We start from the raw sequence: 11,179 nt of genomic DNA, 5'->3' as shown, positions 1-11,179 counted from the left end.
GGGCTGGGTTTTCTGAGCATGCCTGGTGCTCAGATGCACTATGCAAACAAAACAAAAGAAAGCGAAAGCCAGCGCCCCGCCCCCCCCCCCCCCCCCCGATTAGCCTATAGATTTTTAGTAATGAATCAACATCAGATTGCAGGTGTAGAAACCTGCACAGTGTTTCAAGCACTCAAGAATGCTTGCCGGGTACAGATTTCCTGCCTTTTTTCTTTTTCTTTTTTTTGGTCCTTGTTGCAGCTCTGGACTATGCTACATCTTTGTGCACAGCTCCTAAGCTCCTATTGCTTCTGGCTGTGGATCCTCTACAAAAGCATACATGTCCCTTGTGGTGGGCCCCTGTGGACATGGGTAAATTTACCCGCTTTCTTGCCGCTGCCTATCCCCCCATCTCATCTCCTCACGTTTTCTCGAAATATTCTCCTGAGCCCTTGCTGAGGAGTAAATAAATTTTATTTATTGTCAAATAAAAGAGGGCCAGGCCAGATTTACAGCTCTATGGTTTTTCCTTGGAGAAGTGTTTTATAGATGCCCCAAGACTTAATATCCTAAATATTGAAAATAGCTTATAATAATGGGCCCTATACTTGACAATGTACTTGATTTAGCCTGTGTTTCCTTGGACAACCATTTTCATCAACCCCATTGGGGATCAGAAGCCAAATCATTTTTGTGGGCTCCTAAACATATCATGGGACCTAGTCCCCTCACCTACAGTGCCTAAGGGATAAGTGCCCCTGCCTCACGTCTGTGGAGGGTGGTCCAGAAACTAAAAAAGGTTTGTTGACCAATTCTCTTTCAAAAACTGGTAAGACATGGCAATATGAGTACCTCCTCCTGATTTTAACCAAGACATTTCCTCCTCAGGTTGGCCCTTGGTGAGTTTGGCAGGCCTGTCCCTCTCTTGGCTGGATACCCTGTACACAATTTTGGTTCCATATCAGTTATCACATGCGAGACCTATGAGGGTTTTTATCATGATTTGCATTAGACAAGCTAGGAGGTCTGTGACAGCTCAGGAGGTGTGTCCTTCCACATCTCAGATTTCCACAGTGAATTTGTGTTTTCTCAACTTTAGTCACCCATGTGACCCTTGACAAATGTTGCCCTACCTTGGCATCAGTCATGGTCGTATTTATTTGAAAGTTTTACTTGACTTCACACTTTGAAAACCTTAAATACTGAACGGAGCTTCATCCTAAGCAGTAACAGCCATGAATCGTAGTCGATGTAGCGGATTTATGGGAGCAGGGGCCCTGGAGCCAGATTGCTGGCATCTAAATCCTGGCTTCGCTCAACGCTTGCTAGCTGTCTAAACTGTTAGGTTGCTTATTCTCACTTAGTCGTGGTTTCCACATCTGTAAAATGAGGCTAGCAATAGTAACTACCTCACCAGGTTATCGTGAGGATTAACTGAGATGGTGAAAACACAGTGTTACCAACGGCCATACCATGCTGTCTCACATTTCCAATTTTCATCAATTTTGTGGTTTATTTATTCACAAAGGTCCATGAGAGAAGAAAGATGATGGCTATTCTCTGGCAGTTGGCAATGAGGACAGAAAGTTTTCTTGTGAATATGTCGCTGCCATGTTTTTGTGTCCCTATACATGCTTCAGTCAGGAATCCTCTGTTGGCTGCTCTGTTTACAAGGCCCTGCCTCAGGCAGTGTGGAGAGTGTCATGATTCCAGACGCAGCTATTGTGCCATGGGTTCTCACAGTCTGGGGAGAGAGATCAGCCCATGTGAGAGAAAGAAGCTGAAAATTCTGGAGACAGAGTGCCCAGCCCCACCGCCACTAACTTGCTGTGTGGCCAGAACTAAATTAGCTGACCTCTCTGTGCCTCAGGTGCCACATCTGTAGGATGGGGATCATGATGGTACCTGCTGTACCGTGTTGTGAAATTTACATGAAGGAATACAAATAAGGCCCATGCTGAGGGCTCAGATAACTTTAGCTGATGCTAGAGTTAAGGGGTCGGGACTGACTGCGGTCATTCTGCACAGGGGCCTGCACTGTGACTGAGGATGCTGGACACGGAGTGTCGCCCCTGCCCCTGAGTGGATATGAGAGTCTGTGGAGTGGCACAGAGCTGTGCTTGCTCAGGCTGGTGACACCATGTGGGTACTCACTGTGCACCAGGGCCTGGCTAATCGATCTTATAACCGTCCCCTGAGGAGGGGGCCATCACCCTCTTTAGTTCCTAAGGGAAGAAATGGAGGCTCGGAGAGGTCCAGTGACTTCCCTAAGGTTACATAGGTCAGTGGAAGAGGGCCAGGATTCAAACCGTTGAAGAGACTTTGTTCTTAGCAGCCCGTGGTAGAAGCAGATTTGGCTTTTTTTGCAGGGTGGTGGGGTTTCCCTTACACCTCACAGAGTGAGTCAAATTTTGGTAAATGCTAAGCAGGCCGTGCATGGAACTTCAGTTCAGGGAGGTAGTATGAGCAGCCCCAGGAGTGATCAAGTGTAAAGCTTGGCTTAGGGAACACCAACCCAAACAGGATGGCCAGGAGAATGAATGCATATGAGGTGCTGACCTTGAGAGGGAGCTGGAGGGGGAGCCTGGAGACAACTCTGTACTGGGTGGGAACTAAAGTTTAAAAGTTAGGTTGGGGTCCAATTTATGGAAGGAGTTAGAATGTCTGCATTTGGGATCATGGAAAACTGTAAGAGTTTTGTGCCGGGGGAGTGCCTTAATGAAAGCAGTGTTTTAGGATGTGTTTATAGGAAGGGGATCTCTAGGCTGGCTCTTGGTTCAGTTCATTGCAGTTACTGGGCCTGCGGAACAAGGTACAGATCCGGAGGGCTTACTTGGAGGCCACAGCTGGCTGTCAGCGGGATTGGGAGTCCCCTTGAATTTGAATGTAAAGTTCCGTGTGTATGGTGGCATTAGAATAGTGTGTGCACTTTTCATCAGAAAAAGTGGGACACAATGCCCCTAACCACCCCCTCCCACCCAAAATAATAAGAAGAATAAATAATAACTAATGATAATAATCGGAAAGACCAAGGAATTGAGTAACGGAAGCAGTCTCTGGAGTTGCAGCATATGCATCTGGTTTTAGGGCACTTCTACTTTCCTGCTCATAGCAAGAGCTTTGGCCCTGAATTCTCACTACACGACACTGACAAGCCTTAGTGTCCCTGAGCCTTAGTTTCCCGAACTATAAACAACTTTTACTCTTACTACTACTATTTGCTAAAATAAAGATAATCATCTCACGGAATTCTTATGAAGTCAGAATGAAGTATGGAAAGATACTCTATTAACTTTAATTGTGTATAAACATAAGGGGTGATTTATGTAATGGTTTATTTTTATTGAAGTATAGTTGAATTATAATGCTTTGTTGATTACTGCTGTACAGCAGAGTGACTCAGTTATACATATATATATATATATACACACATTCTTTTCCATTATGGTTTATCATAGGATATTGAATATAGTTCCCTGTGCTATACAGTAGGACCTTGTTGTTTATCCATTTTATATATACTAGCTTGCATCTGCTAATCCCAAACTCCCAATCCATCCCTGTCCCACCCCACCTTCCCCCTTGGCAACCACCGGTCTTTTTTTTTTTTTAATGTTTAATTTTATTTATTTTTGGCTGAGTTGGGTTTTCGTTGCTGCGCACGGGCTTTCTCCAGTTGCCGCGAGCGGGGGCTACTCTTCGTTGTGGTGCACGGGCTTCTCACTGCGGTGGATTTTCTTGTTGCGGAGCATGGGCTCTAGGCATGCGGGCTTCAGTAGTTGTGGCACGCGGGCTCTAGAGCGCAGGCTCGGTAGTTGTGGTGCACGGGCTTAGTTGCTCCAGGGCATGTGGGATCTTCCTGGACCAGGGGTCAAACCCGTGTCCCCTGCATTGGCAGGCAGATTCTCAACCACTGTGCCACCAGGGAAGTCCCACCAGTCTATTGTGTATGTCCCTGATTCTGTTTCTGTTTGATAGATAAGTTCATTTGTGTCATATTTTAGATTCCACATATGAGTGATATCATATGGTATTTGTCTCTCTGACTTACTTCACTTAGGATGATAATCTCTAGTTGCATTGTAATTGTTACTTGTGATAGGGGTTTTACTCATTTCTTTTGAAAAACACGTTTTATCATGAAAACATTCAAATATACACAACAATGGCAAGAGTACTGGAAGGGACTCCCATAAAAAGCATCACCCAGCTTCAGCATTTATCACGATCTTACCAAACTGTTTCATCTATCTTCTTTCCTTGCTCCCTCCCTCCCTGCTTCCCTCCCTCCCTTCTTCCCTCCCTTCCTTCTTTCTGTCCTTCTCTCTTCCTCCCCTCCCCACTCACTCTCCTCTTCTTGCTGTGCTGATTTAAAAGAAACTCAAGGCAACTTGTGTTTTCATCCCTGTATCTTTATGTGTCTCTGCACTTTCTAAAAAATACAGTCTTTTTTCCTACATAACCAGAGTGCCATCCAGGCGCCTGGATGGTAATAATAATCCCTTGGCGCCATCACCCAGTCGCTTGTATTCTGAATTCCCTGATTGCCTCAAAAATGACTTCTTACAGTTGGTTTCTTTAGGATATAAGTTTTTCTGTGTCTACGCTGATAAAATAAAAGGAAAACTTGAGGGGGTGGGCATTTGCATATCTAATCCCAGCCTTAGAAAGCGGAGCAGGAAATTAAAGACAGCCCTGGATATATACTACTGCTGGTGGTTGTATGTGGCAATAAAAGTGATTCAGTGTTTGCATTCACTGCCCTATCTCAGGACAGCATGGACCCTTTGGGTTTGTTCCAAATCATTTGCAGACTAAATCCCAGTCCAGACACTGGGACAGTGCATCCCTTTGCTGTAACCAGGCATTAAGGGTAAAATTGCATGATTTTCCTTTAAATTCTGCCAGAGATATTAGGCCATTATGAGCAGCAAGCTTGTAGAACCACCGCTGTTCGTGGCTCCATGTGGTGAAGCATGAACCAGGCGTCTCGCTAAGGATGTCTTTACCTTAGGCAGCCTGGGCTCAAGCCTCAAGGGCTGCTCCCTGCAGCCACATTCTCTGCGGGCATCCTTCAGAGGGAAACCTTACGTGACATTCTTGAGCCTTGCTAGGACTGGGAAAAGCTATTTGCTTTTTTAGTTATTTCTTTTTATTTTTTTGGCTGCATTGGGTCTTCGTTGCTTCGTGCGGGCTTTGTCTAGTTGTGGCGAGCAGGGGCTACCTTTCGTTGCAGTGCGCGGGCTTCTCATTGCGGTGGCTTCTCTTGTTGCGGAGCATGGGCTGTAGGCGCGCAGGCATCAGTAGTTGTGGCACGCGGGCTCAGTACTTGTGGCTCGCCGGCTCTAGAGCGCAGGCTCAGTCGTTGTGGCGCAGGGGCTTATTTTCTCCGCGGCATGTGGGATCTTCCTGGACCAGGGCTTGAACCCGTGACCCCTGCACTGGCAGGCAGATTCTTAACCACCGTGCCACCAGGGAAGCCCAAGCTATTTCCTTTTAGTCTACTCGATGGTAAAAGAAATGCAATGTGCTAATTCCTGTCAACTTTCAGATTTTTCAAGTTCTAGCTCAATCCCCATCTCTTGGAGGAAGCCACAGTACTGTCATCTTCTGAGCTCTTACTGCTCTTGAAATGGGACCAATTCATTGGATCCCTATCACACATTGCTTGCATTGCGAGTCAGTCTTAAATGTATGGAAGCATGAATGGTGTATGTATGTGTGTGTGTGTGTCCATGGGCGGATGTAATACGTAGGTATACGTATGTGTATTTTGTGACTTCTCAGTTACGGTGTAATCTGGCACTTGACACACTTCTTAGCATTCCCCATGCAGTACCCCAGAGCAGTGCTGTGTACGTAGCAGGCATTCAGTAAGGACTTGTTGATTGGTTGAAAGTGAATATAGAAGAAGGGTGGATGGCCTTGACTAAGGCCACTGAGCCTGGGGACTTTTACTAGCTGAGCTTGTCCAGTGTTGGCTCCATTCTCTTATTTTCCTCCCAGCCCATCTGGCAGTCCTGAGCGACAGACTCTGAGGTAGCAAAGATCTTCCCAGAAAGCCTCTAGCACTTAGCTGGTGGCCTTCCATGGGGGTGGAGAAACAGATCAGCAACGTGCTCTCCTCTGTGTCTGAAGCACTGTGTGTGGAGCTGCCCTGGAAGTCTGAATTGCAAAGGCTCTTCTCTCCTGTTTCTCTCTCCTTCTTCATAGTTATCATCCTTTTCCTCCCTATCATTAGTGTGTGTATGTGTCTGTGTGTGTGTATAATTTTTTAATTCATTGTCCATGTACTATAAATGAGGGCCAAAGAAAGACATAAGCAAGTCATGGAGAGAAAGAAAATACATGAGTTAAAGTCACATATATTCTGGAACAAGACAAATGCCACAGGTGAGTAACAAAGCAATAATATGGGAGTTCAAAGAAGGTAGATGTTACTTTCAATACAAATCTGGAAGCATACTTGAAGAAGTGGACTTAAAGATGACTCAGGTGTGCGTGGGAGTTCTTCTTTGCCTTCCCCAAAGAAACACTCAAGAACAAAAGTAACAGATTATCATTGTAATTTACATGGAGATGATGAAGAAAGCAAAACTAAAACAAATTAAACTGAACTATAACCTTGTCTAACATGCAAGGGTGATAATGAAAACTACCTTTTCAGTTTCTTATCCTATAATTTCTTTTACAAGTACTATATTCCACATACTGTAGATAGTGTGCAGAGTCCTGCTCTTTGTGTAATTTGAATTCATGCTAGATTATCTTGGCACTCAAAGGTTTAACTTCTAGGACACCAAAACTTCACAGACAGTAACTATACCCACCACTTAGCTCAATAGCTGATGGCGTGCAGGGGCAAAGCCTTTGTAGCCTGGTTTCCCAGGCCCTGGGCAGCAATTACATAAATGTTGATGCAAATGAATATGAAGAAGGCATACAGACAATGAACTTAAAATGTTTGTACACCTTTTAAGGACCTATTCTTTTTTTTTTTTTTTGCCTTGTACACTTTTTTTAACGTTTTTATTGGAGTATAATTGCTTTACAATGGTGTGTTAGTTTCTGCTTTATGACGAAGCGAATCAGTTATACGTATACATATATCCCCATATCTCCTCCCTCTCGCATCTCCCTCCCTCCCACCCTCCCTACCCCACCCCTCCAGGTGGTCACAAAGCACCCAGCTGATCTCCGTGTGCTATGCGGCTGCTTCGCACTAGCTATCTATTTTACATTTGGTAGTGTGTATATGTCCATGCCACTCTCTCGCTTTGTCCCAGCTTACCCTTCCCCCTCCCCGTATCCTCAAGTCCATTCTCTAGTAGGTCTGCATCTTTAGTCCCGTAAGAACCTATTCTTGAGGAATTGACTTCATATGTGCTTGAGTAGATGGATAGAGATCCATAATCAAATATATGTATATAGGTATAGTTTACACAAAGGTGTATACATATATATACAAACAGATATACGTATGTGTGTGTATATATATACATATATGTGTGTGTGTATATATGTACATATATCTATATATCTCTTTGTTTAGACTCTACCTATATGAACTTATATATTATATGTCTCTGAATTCTACACACACACGTCCAATTCCTTCTAACACTGGCATCCTTTAGGTACCACTTCTGTGTGGAGTCACACTGAGGTTAAGTCTGAAGTGGCAATTATTCAAATTAATGCACCGAGGAGCCCAACTATATTAAATTATATAAAACCAGGCATAAATGCTTTGCATAAGGAGTGAATATATGAATACTTAGGCATCGGAGTGAGGGGATAATTCACACTCAGCACACAACAGACGAGCAACTGATGTAGGTTTCGTTACGCTGACGCTGATGCGGAGGGGAGAGCGTAGAGTCCAAGTCTGCTCCTCCCGCAGCTGTTCTTTTGTTATCTTTTCCACAGAGAGTGGTTTCTTGCTTTCAGAACAAACTAAGATGCTCTCAGAACTTTGGTTAGCGAAGAAAATACTTTTAGGACTTTAGAATCTTTTAGAACTTTTGTAAAACACCATTTTGTCAGCGGATGAAGGAGGCACTTGGATGTCGAACACTTTCCAGAGGCGAGGGCCCGGGCTGGGTGGCACAGCTCATAGGCTTTGGGTCCCCGAGCTGTCCCACTGGAGGCAGCTCGCTGCCTAGGGCAGGGCTTGAGCTGCTGCCAGTGTGCTGAGGGGCAGGTCTGGCTTCCTTGCCCCGACGCCCGGGGTGCCCTTCTTCTCCAGCACCCACTCAGGGCTCTTCCTCGCCACCCCCGCCTCACAATCCTGCACGGGACCCTGTGCAGGAGACACAGCTGGGGGCTGAGGGCTGGAGCGGCCTGGCTGGCGCCCAGGTCAGTCCAGGCGGGGAAAACGGTGAGCTTCCCCCCAACTGAGGTGGCCTCAGAAGCCCTTGTACAACAGCCTCCGTGCCTGGACCCCGTTCCAGGTGACATCCGCTGGGAACAAGCAGTTGCGTCTAGGAGGGCAGGAGGTGAGAGGCCCCCTCACTGGCGGGTGTCTGTACAGTAGGTGGTCACTTGTTGGGGGTGCATACGTCCTTGCCTGGGGACAGCCTAGGCCAGGATCAGCCCATGAGAGCCTGGCAGTGTCCTGGGAAAGAAAGCCAGAGGCCCCGTGCCCAGTGCTGCCACGTAAGGCCCAGCCTGGTGTAGACCAAGTAGGGGCTCCCAGCAACTACAAACGTCTGAGGTAGGAAAACAAGGGTGCCCAGCTCATGGCAGCCCCGACAGGGATCCCCCAGGGCTGATCTGCGCTTCCAGCCCAAGGGCTGAGGAGAAGAGGTCCCCTCCCCGCGACACACACAGCCCCATGGGAGAGAGGCCCTCTCCTGCTGGAGTTTCTAAGTGTTTGGTAACGTAGTGGAGAGAGTGGCAGCCCTAAATCCTCATTTTCTGGAATTCTTTGCTATGCCAGCCTGAAAGCGTTGCTAACATAGTAGGTTTTGCATTATAGTGCAGGTGGGAGGGCGAGTTGCAACCTTTGACATATGTCTTAAAGAACAAAACAAACTAAAACAACAATTTCAAACAAAGTTCCACCGACCTGAGAAAGGTGGAAGTCAGGCAAGAGTTATACAGAGTGGAACGTACGCCGTGAGGATTCCTCACACGTTCAAAGTTTTGAGACTACCGAATGCATTCGTGAATAGTCTCTTGAGGAATTTCTGACACCTGAGGCTTTTCTTCCTTTTCGTGGTACTGTTACGAAGAGATGGGGTGTGTGGAATTTGTTGGCAGTGGAGGATGACTCTTACTTCAGGCAGGATTCTTACCTGTGGTAAGGTGAAATACATATGCTCTTCCAGTGATGACTAGTTTGTGAGTCAAAGGATCAGGAGTGATTATTTGAGACTATAGAAAAGCCTAAGTTAAATCCAAGGAGTATTTGTGGGGGGAAAGAAGAAGAAAAGAAAGAAAGAGAGAAACAGAAGAATCAGGACGGGTTCACTAGCTTTGCTGCAGAGAGCGTGTGTGAGGGCAGTGATGGACACGGGCTGCAGAGCTGGTGGTGGGGTCTGGAAAGCAGTGCTGGCGGCCTAAGGCCACGGGCTGGGCTCACAGTCAGGTCTGGCCAGGGCTTGGGAGGCGCAGGCCTCTGCTTTCTCAAGCAGGCAAAGCAAGCTCAGAGGAAAAGAGAAACTGAAGTTTTGGTGGCTTGCTTCTCCTGGGTTTACGTAGTGGTCTCTTAATGGAGTTCTGAAGGGAAAAGGAGCAACAAGAAACAAATGAAGAAGACGGGAGAATGTTTTCATCTATTTCCAAACTCTACAGCATGAGCGTCCCAAAGAAACATTTAATGGACACCCTCCCTTGGTTTGCAAGGACAGTAGGAGCTGTTTTATGAAACCAGTATTGGAAATATGGAAGTAGTGTCAGCCTGAACCTCACATAGCCAGCTTTGCACATTGCTTATATTTATGCAGATTTGACCATTGGTACACTCGAACCCCCCAAAATGAGCTCTATTACACTGGCTTTTCTCGACTACATATTCATGCAGCAGAAGGACCCAAATACTAAGATGGGAGAGGGAAGATGGGGCGACAGAGAGAGGAGGCCCTTGGTCTCATGTAAAATTTGCCGAGTGGAAACATCCAAAAATACTAAATATGGCACAATTCCATTAACTGAGATGCTGAGGGAGCAGTGGAGTCCACAGGACAGGTTTTACTTTCAGTTGTTAATAGTTGGCAGATATTTAGGGGGGAGCCGTTTTGTGACCCCTCACTCACGTGGTTGTCGGCTGTCTTCCTAAAATGCAGGTTGCACCCTCTTGACTTAAGCATAAGGGACAGGATGGGGATCTCCTGGTTGATTAGCAGCTCCTAGAGGGCGCAACCTTGCTGGGCACCAGAGGCTCTGCTCCGAGGCCCTGCAACTGTAGCCAGAGCGGAGTGAGCTGACCTGGTCCTGAGCCCAGGAAGGTTTGGAGGGTGGGGCAGGTTGGAGAGTGCAGAATTGACAGAGGTGACAATGGTATGCCTCTTTCCCCCCAAACTCTTGTCTGGGCAAAGATTTTAAGAGTTTTAGTAAATTTGGGCTGAGTTCGTCTAAGCATTCGTTACCCCTATAGTCTAATATTAAGGCAGTGTCCAGGGCTTCAGTTCCGCCGGTGTCCAGCAAGACAAGCCACAAAGTCCCTGGGCCCCCCATGACCAAACCTCCCTCACAATACCATCTCCTTCTTTATAACCTTCCCAAGGCTCCAGAGGATGAATGACCCTTTTTAGTCATCCTTGGGGAAAGCTTTTGTTTAAAAATCCAACCCACTCCTATTGATTATTTACTGTAACCAAAGATGGGTTTTTCAAAATGGGGACCGTTCCCCTCAGTATGATTTTAAAAGGCACCCACTTTTTCCTATGCTCAACTTCCCCCATAACTAAGGTGACACCTGCCCAATGAGTAGGGATTAGTGGCAGCTGGAGCTGACGGTCAGTTGTCAGGACGCAGACCTCCCAGGCACAGTAATAACAGCAGGGACAGAGTGCAGTTGGTCAGCTCCACCTGCGTGTAAGAGTGGGGGAAATAATAGAAAAGGTGGGAGGGGAGAGACAAAGCCATATGCCAATCCAGAGCCTGGCACATAGTCGGTGCTCGCTCTTGGGGGGGAGGGCGGCTGAAGGGAGCGCCTTCAGCTACATATCCTAAGATACTTTAGCAAGAAGGAAAT

This window comes from Stenella coeruleoalba (genome assembly GCF_951394435.1).
Source record: "Stenella coeruleoalba genome assembly, chromosome: X".
In the NCBI taxonomy this organism is placed as follows: Eukaryota; Metazoa; Chordata; class Mammalia; order Artiodactyla; family Delphinidae; genus Stenella; species Stenella coeruleoalba.
Note: the sequence above shows the minus strand (reverse complement) of the source record.